This window comes from Limulus polyphemus, unplaced genomic scaffold, assembly GCF_000517525.1.
Source record: "Limulus polyphemus unplaced genomic scaffold, Limulus_polyphemus-2.1.2 Scaffold3564, whole genome shotgun sequence".
Lineage (NCBI taxonomy): Eukaryota > Metazoa > Arthropoda > Merostomata > Xiphosura > Limulidae > Limulus > Limulus polyphemus.
Window position 1 is genome coordinate 1 of NW_013669174.1, and position 11,709 is coordinate 11,709.

Below are 11,709 nucleotides of genomic sequence, written 5' to 3' on the forward strand. Positions count from 1 at the left end.
ATCTTCTTTTTTTCATATTTTCTGTCCCACTCTCTGACACCAAATTGTTGGGTCTCTGGTCATTAGTTAATTTTCCGTAGAAATTCTTTCCAAAGAAACTTTAGCGATACAAGTCCTTTCTTAAATAAAACTGAATACAAACTTTCTGAATACAACTTTGCAATACACTTAATTTCCACAGTCGCGCTATAACAAACGCTATAATTCACAACGAACGTCTCACGTGCTTGACTCAACTGTCAATTACACATTGTTGCCGTCACTTCTTGGCGGCTTATATATACAAGACTACCGCATATCTAGTAGCCTTTCGAGACTTCAGGAAGGGACGTGAACGTTCGAGAATATGACGCGTTACTAGCGTCACGTGACCCCCGCTTTCGTAACAGTATTAACTTTTTTGGACTTTAAACGAGCACAAGAGGTCACGTGACTCCGTCAAATTTACCACCCCCGTGTTGAGAGAATTAAGTCAGTATAACAACCCGAATAAGAATATATAGTAAAAGTTATCACGAACAGAAATCTTGACACAGAATATATATACTATCCCACAACTATATCTATACGAATTCAGTTAGAAGAGCCACTTCTGTATGTCTACAATGGTATAACACTTCCTGAAATTCTCAAGTCCTTGCATTATGCAAAATTTGAAGTATTTTATTCCTGGCTTGGAAGCCTGGGGACGGTCAACTGCATCACAAGTTGATTACAAAGGTTCGGTAACTTATTAAGATACTACAGGACACAATCCCCATCTCGCAAATGATCATCCAAGTGTCAAATGTTACACACATCTATACTACGTCAATCAATGTTGCAACTATCTTGGATAAATTGCCCACAAAATTGATAGTGTAACATTAAATATTTGGGCTTCTTATTTGTCTCAGGATGGAATCACACAAGAACCACTCCAACCTTCATAGGAAAAATGACATTCCATCCCTGCCTATTATCTGACCAAATCCTTCTACTCCCACGTGCATTAATGTATACTTTCCACGTTTAATTTCAAGCATGAATATTTGATATTCTGAACTACCATTCTAAGTTATCGGTGGTGTCCTGAAACATGCACTCCAAAATGAAATGTCACTCAAATAAGACAAAATAGCAGTTCTTTAAAGTTAAGATCCATCAGTCTTTTTCAAGAGGCAGTTACATTACACAGGCTAAATGGCATGACAAAATATTCATTCATGATATCTTACGGCACTTAGGTCTACTTTCATTATCCAATTCAAATTTATAGTAGACAGATTAAAAAAATGCTTTCCAGATATTTTCCCACATACACCTTGGTATCTCTTCCTCCTCCTTCACAACTATTACTGGAGACTACTGGGTATTCTTTGAAATTTATATAATACCATCCTTCAATATCATCTCTACCTCACAAAGTAGCAATTCCATAACACTTCGAGGAAGAACGTGGTTGTTTTATTGCACATGCATCACCTGTGTCTATGCAATGCGTTAATGTTGTCCTACCCAGATAGTCATCTGGTTCTACAGACACAACAGCAAACTACATAAGTAATTCACCAAATACCTGTTTCTGTGTCATGTTTGAGTTAAGAGAAAAATATCTGAACCACTAATCGAGATGTTTAGAAAGACATACAATTCTTTATCAACGTTAGTTATCACTGGTCATGCCACTTCTTATTCTGAGGTATATTCCCTGGAACATCTATATTTACAGATAAGTACTGGTATAAAACCAATCCTCAGGCAGATACATGTTTAAAGTTCATCAGTTCTATTACCATCTACTTGTAGTGACAGTGACAATGCATTGAACTAAACAGTAATCACGGGGAGAAACTACAGCAAGAAAACACAACGAAAAGAAAAAAACGAAAAATCAGTAATACGAACATATTAAAAAGTGTATAATCCCCATGATTACTGTTCAGTGTTTTATTTGTTTAATTATCGTTATATTTAGCAACTGTACTTTGAAAATGTATAAAGACTGATGTAAATTCATTTTATTCTGCTTTAGATACTGAAGATGGAATCTGAAAGAATTCCAAAACGTTTATCCATGTCCCCTTTTTGTCAATAAACAATGTTGTATATCATAAGTGTCTTAATCTTGTTTATAATCAAACTTCGTTTTCCTTCGAACACATCGATTGCTAATGCTTAAATGAAATATTTAATCATGGACGAGTAGCTCAAGGAATATTCAAAGTTCTGATTACTTTAGAGCAGCTTTTCTGCTTCAATCTCTAGAAGCTCATTTTAGAAAGTTTTTGCTAACTTGTGGCACTTACTCCAAATGACTAATTTATATTTGTTTGTTTCCAATACATTATCAAGCTCTAACTGGTCCTCATCAGTCCTAAAATAGTCCAATCCAAAATGAGAGCCAATATCACAATTACCTAGTATCTGTTAAACCTGCCATAAGACACCATTCACAAAATACTAATGAAAAAACATTAACTATTCCCTACATTGTTAGAATTACACCACATTACCAAACAGGAATCCATAATCACAAGTATCATTACACCATCTCTCTTTGTTTTTTAACTAGTTTACTAATTCTTCTTAAGGGTAACTCAAGGCTAGAGTCAATTTTATTCCTCAAATTAATGGTGTAATTTCTGTGTAGTTCCTCATGACAACAAATCCTCCATGTTAGCTAAATAATGTCCTCCACAACTTTTTCCATACAAATCCTGATGGTAACAGACAGGACTTCCTTTGAAAACTTAACCTCAGTCTATCTGGCATTAAGTCCACACACACTTCCTTTCACAATCATCTTTCCACTGGTGTAACAAAATTTCTAATGCCTCAGTTTACTTTTCTTCTTCATATCAGCAATAGTGACTTCCAAACCAACAGTTCTTGTGGATGGTATTCTGGATGCGCTTGTTCTACTGTAATCCATCCATTAATTTAAGATTTTTTTCTGTAGAGATGTCCAATTATTGTTGCTCCATTTTCACCTAAAGAACAAATGCTTTTTATGAATCACGAGAATTTCATCGTCAGATAAGGCAGTTATCTAACAGTGCACAAGATGTTTTCAACACATATCATTGTATTCCTCCTCAGTCCATCAACCACAAACAGAAATCCTTGAGACAAAATTCATAATGGAAGGTTAGTTTCAAATGCAATTTATTTGTCAATTAGATTTTGGAGAATTTCTGTTTGAAAAATGTTTACACTACTGACATTTGTAACACTATGGGAAATGCTGTTCTATATTATTCTCTGTACTAGAAGATGTATCAGTTCAAAGAAAGTTGATGATTACTCATCTTTTTACTCTTAATTATCTATGAATATATCTACCCTCTAGAGCCTCCCTTCCATAAATGGGAAATGAATTGACTAGACAGAAATAAATCTGACACATAGAGAAAGAAACCTTATTCAATTTAACTTTCCATATCTGTGAAGTACAGTGAATCTGATGGTATGGCTTATTTTAATATGGAGTTATTATTTTGAGATATACTGTAAATAAGTATAAACTAGCTGTTACTCCTGCACTTAGAAATGATAACATATGTAGAGAGAAAAAAAATCTGCTATAGGCATAAAATAGTAATTTCCCAACAATTACTAGAGTGCCTAGTTTTGATTATTTTATTCACATTCTTATAAATAAGTTACTGAGCAACATCTTCCTCACACATGGATTTCCCAAATATGCATTTAATGTGTTTCCTTAACAAACTAACTGATTTTTCTATAAGACATTCCACATCTTTTTTTTTGTTCTATTCTTCTAATCAGAGATCCTTAGATTTTCATATCTTATTAATCTTTGTGGTCCAGAGGGGAGTGAGGATGGAGACTGATACACAAGTCACTGAACTCAACAGAAAATGTAATAACAAGCACATTAATATCAAAGTATTCTATTCTTGATATAAAAAATAGATGCCTCAATGATGCAATGGGTGATTTTTTATTAAACATCACATGCTTGGAACATTGTTTTTAATGTTTTTGAACTAGTTAGGTATTTAAACCATAAACAAATACACCTATTTATATTTGGTAATTAAAAGTTAAAATAAAAGTTTAAGATAATTTTTAAAAAAAGGTGAAGAATATAAGTTTATGTATTATTTAACATAATGAGGTACTTTTTTAATCACTCTATGTTCTTGTGTCAAAACTTCTCTTTATTTACATTTTTTGTGAAAACAGAACAAAGAACAAAGCACAGCTGCACAGACAAAGGATAATTTTATTTTGCCTTTACCCAGCAGGACTTTCAGTCTGTGTGGGGGGTAACCCCTTTGCTATTTACACTGACGTTCATAGATTTGTGGAGAGGCTACACTCCACATCTACTTCTGGGCTTGCTGTACAAAGTTGTGTACAGTACAAATAAACAAAAATGTATTCCAGAATCATTCTAACTTATGTTCTTAAATCTACAGAGAAAAAGTATTTTCCACAATAATCAACAACAGCTATCTAAAAACTTTTAGAAATATAAGAGACTTCTAGTGGCAAGAGGTCAGTCACCTAAACCAATTCAGTTTCATTACGTTACTATATTACTCTAAAGCTTTTTGGACATCAAAGATAAATCATAAAATTAATCAAAGACTTAACTTTTCATAAAATTAAACATGCTAATCTAACTTAATATCTCCAGGAGTTATACTTAAGTAGAACCTAGTTAAACTTTTTAACACACACACATATATAAATCTAAATATACTCCCTCCCAATTTTTTATCTTTATGGCTGACTGACCTTTTAAGACCACAGATTTTCTAATGGTTATTAAATGTTTTGCTTTTTCACTTACTTTACAAGTGTGTAAAACCCCCCAGCCCCAATTCTATTTACACAATTGCCCAGTATTGACCGTGCAAAGCTCCAGCTGAATGTAAGGCAAAACTTGTTTCCTCTGATGGGCCATAGTTTTACAAATTAATTACAAACTTTAACTTACACAAGGCATTTTAAAAATGGATCACTGATTTTGCTTCACAGCCAGTTTCCTCTTTAAATATAGTGTAAATTATTACACTAGAGATTTAATGATAGCATGTGTTGTGTTTCGCTATCTGTCTTGAGTCTCACCTGAGACAAAGTGGGACCCTGCAACAGAAACCCTGGACTGCATGACAGAACATACCAGCGAACATCGCTTTGCCTTGCAACACCAGATTGAGCGAACAACATTCTAGACACGCAAAGTGTCATCACAAAACAAGTACAGTAGTGGGATCATCTGTCTAGTAAACACTTTCTTACATGTTCATCAGAGTAGATGAAAAAGCCTGGCACAAATCTGTTACAGTTGCCGGAAGTTAAAAACCTAAAAAAGGCAATAGAAGCCCAGCCTTGAAACAGATGGTCGGGCTTTTCCTGGACCCCGAACCCATCACCAGAGTAGCCTTTACTTCCTGGGAAACCATTGCAGGACAAGTCCTTTGCCAGTTCTTAATCTACTTCATAGGATTCTTCAGTTAAGATCTCGGTCTTCTAAGAACCTGTATTCAAATGTAAAGCCCTCCTTCTTCCTTTGGCCCCATTTCTCATAATCAAAGTAAATATATGTGCCCTAGAAAAACAAGAAAGCAGAATTCATTTATGAAATGGTAAAACACAAAACAACAATCTAGATCCTTCTGATTTTAAATAGCAATAGTAATGGGATTAAAACAACAAAACAAAACTAGTTGAGATGTGAATACTTCAACCAACATACCATAAAGTCATGATGATAGATCTAAGTCTGTAGATTTAGTTTTTATATTTGACTTTTATAAATTTACAACTTATTGATATGTTTTAGCAATGCTTCATGACATTAGATTATTTTACACTTTTTTGTTTCAGGTATCTTTAATAATTAATTTCTTATATACAGAAGCCCTGAACCACAAAGTGAAAAAAAGTTGAAGGTCTCATCTCGTACATATGAGATAATAACACAGTGATGATGCTTTGCTTTGGCATTACTACTCAACAGTGTGTGACACCTACCATTCCTAGTCTAAATTAAAGACTACTCAGTTGTGAAATCAAAACAAAGTTGTTATTTATGTATTTTATTATATACATATATTAAAAATTAAAGCACAAGATGAGACCTTCAAATTTCTTTTTTTTTCACTTTATGGTTCAGGACTTCTGTACTTATACCTACAAACTGATGGACTGTAATTAAAAAAACAATAACTAAAATCTTGCAAGAACCACCTTTGAACCATATGGTCCAACTTATTGATTTGTGAGAAAAAAAAAGTATATTAATAAACGCATTTGCTTACAAAGAAATATCTTGGATCTACAGTAATTTACACAATAATACAATTTTATTAATAACATAACATGTAAAGTAAATGCAAACTTCATCCATAATGTAATGCTGAAGTACAGTTTTTTCTCTAATTTGTAGCAAAAGAATGTATTTGATGCATGTGATAACAAACACAATCTATGACTTTCATTCTATCAAAGTGACAACTGGTATATTCTACTGTTTGAGCTTTACACAATTTATCCTATTTATAAAAGATCCTATTTATATTACTCTTTCTTCAGTGTTATATTCAGTAACTTTATTGTAACATATAGAAATGCTACCAGGATTTTGCTGAAGAGGGAAAGTTCCTTCATTGTTGTCAAAATAGAAGAGAAGGAGTTGAGTCAAAAGAACAAGATGTAAGCCAAAAATGTTTCAAAACACTACCCTAAAGTTGGATTTGCACAAGAACAGTAACATTTACCTTCTTAAACGTTTTTTTTGGGTTAAAGACAAGTTGCTTAATCTTCATAAAAGATGTACAAAATGAAGATGTGGTTTTTAGTGAGTAAGTTCATTCAATGCCACCAAAATAATTGAGATTTTGAAGTTTGATATTCTAACACATTAACTACTTTCAAAGGAAGAAAGGATGTCCACATAAGTATTATCAAATCTCAAGTTTTCATGCTGCAGTTTTGATCACTGTACTTAAATCACCTACACCTTCAGGATTCAGATCTACAAATCTTTATCTATACAGTCAATTACTGCTATACTACCATTACTGATAAATGTGGTAGTCATCAACGATTAATCGCATGTGTTGACTTACTTTTGCCAATTCAGAGCCAAGCTGGTAATTCAAATAAAAACTCACCACATGCAAGATGCCACAAAATCTCAATTCTGCAATCAATTACTTTCAGCTACTGTCAATCTTACTAAATCACAGATCAAACTACACTTAAAATTTGGGAATATTTACTTAAATTGGTCAATCACTTTATATAACTGCAAGTAACAATAATGGTTAAACAATAAATGTTCTCTTCCTAGTTTTACCAAGTGTCATCAGCTGGTTATCAAGAAACAACCTCATTGTAACACTTAAAATCTCCAAACATAGTTTTTTCATTCTGTAATAGCAAGCAGTGTATTCACAAGTGGCTTTGAATCAGTATTAATTGGGACAAAGCATTTGAAGTTTTTTTTATTTGACTAAAGTAACTAAAAGAAAGCCAAACAAAAGATCTTTAAATGTTGGACCTACATTTACAGATACCGTCAGTAAGTCCACTAAAGACAACCATCATATTCAAAGTAGATGGCTGAAAATACATTTATGGTTAAAATATGCAGAAAATAATGCATTTTTATGGGAAGTCCATATGTTTATTCAGCTTTGGCTTTTTCTTTTGCATCTTGGAAACTGAAATATATAAGCAAGCTAAATTCTAGATTCCCGAGTGGTATTTTTGAAGTAAAATCCAATGACTCTTTCTGGGCATCCTTTACTGCGCATGTCACAAGGTTTTAATGACTTACATAAAAAAATTTTGTTTATGTTATACCAATTAGTATAGCATAAAATTCTAGCTAATAATCCATATTTTAGTTTTAAGTTCTTAATAATATAAGGTGATATAAAAAAAAATCCTGAATCTCCTCTAGTGTGAGAAATGTGACATTTTTCCTCCAGCCATCCCCTCTTCTGTAACTTTTTCACTACTCCTCCAAAAAGTACAAAATTTAATGCAAATAACTTACTGTCAAATTGTCATAACACTTAGACAATCCTGTCTGGTTACAGAGCCATCAAATAGAAAATCAGATCCCTCTTGCCATGCCCACCTGTCACATCCTCTTAATCAGGCTTTGTTAATAGTTCTCTCTTACATTTAATATATTTATAATTAATAGAAAGCCAAGGTTTTTATCTATCCAATGTTGTATTATATTATATTGTTTTCTTAACAGAGAATTGTCAATTTCTCTTTTAGTACAAGCTTCGTTCCCACGGGAAAGATATCGACTAGTGTGGATGAATTTGTAATGGCTCTTGTCGCATAGTTAGAAAGCTAGAAAAATTATGGTAGTTTTTGCATGTTATTATTCTATGTTCTTTGGTGCATTATTTAATTAGATAAAAATTATTTAGTGCACTACTACCATTAGTATAAAAAAGTAGGGTTAAGTGTCATCGACAGTCGACAGCAAAAAAAGAAAAGGTCCAGGTACTTTATTTCTTGTTTTGCATATGTATTGTTTATTATTATTATTTAGGTTAGTTAAGATTAGATTAGGTAAAATAAATAATAATATAATAAAACATTTTCGCGAGTCACATCCTTGTGAGTTATGTAATTTGATAACATAATGCGAGCCACAGGTTCCCTGAGTAACTTACAACTTATAATGGTGCAAACAGTAGTTAGACACAGTTCAAAGAGCAATAAAATTTAAGCATAAATATATGCATATTGCAAGAGAGTTTAAAGCTACTTAGGATAAACAAATGCAGTTTCATGTTACAATCTGAAGTTATTCTAGAAAGAAAAAGAGGGTAATTTAGATTTATTTAGATTTTTTTTTGGTTATGAGGTTATACTTCACTAACAAATCTGATATTTTGTGTACAAAAGACTTGTAATATTTACCAAAAGTCTACCAACTTTTCTGTATTAAAATTGATAGTATAAATAGTTAACAAGTGCAAATCTGTATATGGACTTAGTATTTTATACCGAGCTTGTTGCAAAAGGGTTAATACAAATTATTCTTCCTTCATGCTATGCTACACGATAAGATTTACAAACAAAAAATTACCTGTTCAAACTCATCAGTGATTGTTTTTGGCTCTTCATGCCTCTGAAACCACATCATATACTTTGTATGAAACCTCCAAGATTGTTTTTTCAAGGCCTTTGCTGCCAGATACTGAGCTTTTGTGCCCTAATGGGAAAAAAAAAGGGTTCCTGATTCTACCCAAGAACTATATCCAAGCATTTATTGAGAACTAAAAAAGGTCTGCTGCTTTCTGTTACCTTGCTTTCCACTTTGTTAATCTTATACATACCAAATAATTATAACTCAAGGCATGAACAAACTTTTTTTTATGTTATATAAGGTACTGCAACCAACTCAACGATTTCTAAATGTAACAAAACATCAGCATTTAACAAACCAATTAAGCTAAGAAACCAAAATATAATCCTCCTCATACAATTCCACACACACACACAACATCCAAAAACATGAAACAGATATTTTACACAATATTTCATTGTTTTACTACCATTTGTTAAAAATTGTAATGTTACAAAAACTACAGTACTATCATGATAAAGACACTTTTGACATTTCATTAACAAAGTATTGCTGTCTGGCAACAACAGATTTATAAGTCCCACAGCTATAACATTGCTGTTCAGGTAATTGTAATTTACCTCTCACTTATTTAGCATAAGATGAAATCAAAGAACTTAACATGTTTAATTTCAGACAAATTAAAGTATTTAGCAGTATCGTAACTAAATTGTTGAAATCCAGTTACCTTTTGAAAACAAAACATTATTTTCTAGCTTTTTAGAAATTATTACTCAATACTCACACAAAGATGTATAGTTGTGACTATTTGAAGACAAGATGCAAGCAAATTTAATGTGCAAAAATGTTTTCTTATAAAATCCACCAAATTCTATCTTTATATATATCTTTAAAGATACACTGAGCAAACTTTAAAAATATTTCAGAAAAAATGAAAAAGATTAAAAAATATATGAACAAAACTTGCATTTGTCTAGTTTTATTGTTTTTCTTTTTAATTCCTAGATGTTGTTTTCACAATGCTAGGCAGAATCCGAGATAATATGGAAAAATGCTGTGATGAAGGGAACTGTATGTTCATCTGCAGGTAACATAAAGTTCTGTCTATAAAGAAAGATGTCAGGATTAAAAATTACTACAAGAGAAGCAATTTGGTCAATCTTGCTACACTCTTATCTTCAATGGCAAGCAATATACAAGTTTATACCCTCTTTTCCATTTCGTTATTCACAGTTCTTGCTAAAAGGAACCTGTACTCTTGTCTTTGATGGTCAACAGTCTCATCTTCAACATTTCTTTGTTTCTTCCCCTTCTTTCAATGTGTTTTATACATTATATTATATTCACAGAATGATATTTGCTGTCCTTACTGAGCGGTAACCTAGTCATCTTCATTCTTGGCCTTAATGAATGAGAAATATGTTCTTCCCAGATTCACCCGCCATTTTCTTTCAAATGTTACATTATAAGATAGAAGTCTGCCTATCAGCTTGCTTTAACCCTCCTCTCTTCATTTTCCTTAACAATGTACACAGAATGCTTTAACAACATGCTGTAGTCTTTCCTCACCAACCTTTCTCTATCAATTATTTTGTCATACTATTCAAAGAATTAACCTAGTTTTCACAGGAAAAGAGCCAAATGTTCCACGCTTTTATCTTTCTCTATAACATTTTTCATACAGTGTAACTTCTGTTAACGGAATTATAAACTATTTCTTCATTGTTCAATATCTGGCTCTAGCTTCCTTTTCCTGTACTCTTCCTCCAATACTATCTGTATTCCAAGTTAACAGGATGCAAAATTGTTCTGCCTTTCCCTCCTATGTCATTATTATGAAAAAGAGGTTGAACCCATTATATTCACAGACCCATCCATACTTCTCTTTCTGTTTAACATTGCCTATAAATCATATTAATGAGATGCAAAAATCTGTTCTCAATACCAGCAGTCACAATACATTTTAATATCGTCCCATAAACATAGCTTACAAGATACTAAACTTGATCCAGAAATCTGCTCTTCCCTCTGACACTATCTTCTCCATATTGTATATAAATCATGATAACAGAATACTGTAATCACTCCCTAAAAGCAAACAACCTTATCTTCCTATCTTTTTCACCAACACTTTCTGTAATGCTGTACATAGCATGTTTGAAGAGTGTTGTATTCTGTCAGGCTAAAAGTCTGCTATTCATCTCTTTTTCTGTTCTATAATTCTGTCCACAGAATTCTGTAATTGTGATGAATGGTTAACAGCCTGCTCTTTTCTGAATTTCACTTCTCATTGTCAGTTCCTTACTTAATGCCAACATCAAGTTAACCCTACCAACATGGGTCTTCCTATGGTCACAGGTCAAAGGCCATATCATCACATTTGTAGACTCACAATCAAGATTTTATTGAACTACTATTTTATGAACGTATGTCAATAAGTTTGGTATCATATTATAGATTATAATTCAAATTTTAGTATTATATTAGGTTTTCAAGAAATTAATGCCACTTTTTTTTGATGAAAAAGCAGAACAACTTATATATCAAAACATTTATTTAAATGAAATAGTCTCCATTCTTATCAATGATGCTTTTCCTTACTCTTACTAATACTAAGTAGGGTTTAA

General features: G+C 32.4%; 1 pseudogene; it reads right to left on the reverse strand.

The window, feature by feature from the left end:
• Window positions 1–4,211: 4,211 nt before the first annotated feature.
• Window positions 4,212–11,709, reverse strand: part of LOC106469595 — a 100,506-nt pseudogene continuing 93,008 nt past the window's right edge.